Below are 2,971 nucleotides of genomic sequence, written 5' to 3'. Positions count from 1 at the left end.
GCCTAGGTTCATTCCCTGGGACCATCCTCCTCCTCTTCTGAAGACTGGGGAGTGAGTGCTTAGAACGTAAGTATGCACTTCAGATTGAGTGTGCACGTGCGCGCGCGCGCGCGCGCGCGCACACACACACACACACACACACACACACACACACACACACGGAAATTCACTGTGGGTTTGAGGAACAAAATAGTGACAAGATAGCCAGAACCTAAATGTGACACACTTTACCAGCAATGCCTGATTAAAAGTTCAGGGTGTGTACATTTCCATCAGGTAAAAGGACCACTTGACTTTAATTAAAATTGTGGAGTTTAAAGAGGTTGAAGACTTGAATAATTCCAGTGTCATCTTTCTACTCTGTCCTGCCATAAAACGTCCATGTACAGAGTTTTTATTTTTTTTACCTTGTGTTGTTGTTGTTGAGACAGGGTCTCACGTAGCCTGGGTTGGCCTTGAACTTGCCCTGGTCTCCTGATCTGTCTGCTTCCATCTCACTAATCCTGGCATTACAGGCAGACTCTCCAGTGAGTATCCATGTTCATGGTTTTGAATAACTAACGAGATCCCAGCTAATGCCAACACTGCAGACACTGAGAGAAATTCAGGGAGGGAGGCGGAGGAGAACTGTGGGCACTACCTTCTAAACACTCTCAGATGCCCAGTGACTTCTGCTTAACCCAGTGGTTCTCAACCTGTGGGTTACCACCCACGTGACCGTCAAATGACCTTTCTCAGGGGTTACCTAAGACTATCAGAAAACACATTACAATTCATAACAGTAGCAAAATTACAGTTAGCACCTAAAATAACTTTATGGTTGGGGGTTACCACAACATGAGGAACTGTTCGCAAGGGTCTCAGCATTAGGAAGGTTAAGAACCACAGCTTAGTCACATTTACCACCCTAAGGGAGAAGAGAGGCCAGGACTTACATGTTGGGGATATTGTTATTTAGACTAAGACTAGAAAGTCAGGGAGAATGGAATTAGTGGCCGCAAGAATGATGTCTTTTACCATTGATATATTGTCATTTATGAACATGTGAGGTCACAGGTTGGATACATTGCTAGGTCCTGTTTAGAAAGGAGTCAACTGTCAATGTTAAACCTTTGAGAGCAGTATTCTAAAACAGCTCTTTATTAGCTATGCATTAAAATACTGTCTTTGGGTTTTCAGATGAAATCTACATCCCTACTTTAGACAAATGTCTTTGATTATTTTGAGAAACAAAATAGCTATTTATCAGACTAAGCAAATTGACACTCTATTTCACAGGTCAGAGACTATAGTTCACATACATCGATCAAGCGTACTATGTAGCTTCCAGACATGGTGATTTGCAATACATGAAAAGCAACCAATTAAAAAAATCCATTCTTTCCAGGATTGTACTTTGACTCTTGGAAATTAATAATCAGGAAGTAATAATTAAAAAGGGGAAGCTATATTTGCAAAGCTGTTTACATTACTGCTATCTATGACAACAAAAAAGGAGGGTGGTTTACAGCCTAAATAAGCCATGATAACAGAGTGCCTCAATGAATTATGTTATAGCCATTATGGAGCCATAAAGACCATGAAGCCTCGTGGCAAAGTGCTGTCAATACATAGGCAGTGGGAAGAGATATCAAAAGTGCTTATGTGCAAGTGTCAGATTAGAAGAGCTTTCAGAGAACTAGTGATTTTACCAGCATGTTGGAATTATGGTCATAAGCTGTTCATGTTTAAGTTACACACACACACACACACACACACACACACACACACACACACACACACAGTTGCTATGGCAACAGCACACATTTACTCAGGTCTACTTCCCAGCTGCTTCTCTGCACCGTTCATTCTGAGGCTCCCTCAGAAAGGCATCTTTGCTGGTGCGGGAATGCTGTAGGGCTAAGGTTGGCAGAGTGGCCTTTTGAAGTTCCCAAGTGTTAACCCAGGCCACCACTTTGGTCACATCTGTGAAGAAAAGATCAAGGTATTATGTAGAGCATAAGAATATCTTCTAACCATGTGGGAAAAGTTACAATTATTTTTATTCTTTTGTGTCAGGGTTTCCTCATAGAAACTGTAATTTTCTAAATGGATGTGGATTTATGGGCAGCAAAGAGAACAAAAATGCATGGAGCTTCCCATAGGAGTCCAATCTACAGTGCTTTTTCTTTGTATATTTGAGGTAAGTTCTCACCCATACAGTGGCCAAGATGGCCACAGAAACTTGCAATCCTCCTGCCTCTACCTTCTGAGTGTTGAGAATACACATGTGCATCCCTACTCCTAGTTTAGAGCTGTCATAAGACCCTGTCCCCAACCACGACCAAACACACCCAAGGTTTCCTGAATGGCTACCATGGTTCAATTTGGCAAGAGTTAAAGATACCCTGAGGGGCAGCAAAATGCTAATTTCTATTGATGAGTCCTAAAATGGCCTTACTTGTTGAAGAGGTTCCTGATCAATGCACAGGATATACTTATATATCTGCAGATAAGGTAGCATTAGACAGGCATTTTCCTATCACCAAAGCCTGGGGGTTACCAGTAGGTGCCCAGCCCTACTTCTGCATGACTTTCAACAAAGAGCTCTTCCAAGAGAGAAGATAAAAACATTTTCCAAGGGTTAAAGGGATAAAATGTAGAGACCTCTCTTGGGAACTTCCAGAAAGTTATCAGGCCATCAAAATAATCTTAGAGACCCAGATATATAATAAATAATCTTGGATGAGAGATTAAGGTAAAGACGGGCAACAGGCCAGCCCCAGAGGATCCCGAGATGTCGCCAAATAAGGAGTCGAGTTCCATTCCTGTGTGTTTTGTTCCATTCCCGTGTCTATACTCTGAGAGCGAGGTACTGTGATTCCTTCACACTCCTGTGAAATGGACTCTGTTTGCTAGGCCACTGCTACAGACAAAATGAACTTTGGGGACCAGCACACCCAGCGGCAGGAAAGCTCACAAGTCCGAGGAG

The sequence above is a fragment of the Mus musculus genome, chromosome 13 (assembly GCF_000001635.26).
Source record: "Mus musculus strain C57BL/6J chromosome 13, GRCm38.p6 C57BL/6J".
Lineage (NCBI taxonomy): Eukaryota > Metazoa > Chordata > Mammalia > Rodentia > Muridae > Mus > Mus musculus.
Note: the sequence above shows the minus strand (reverse complement) of the source record.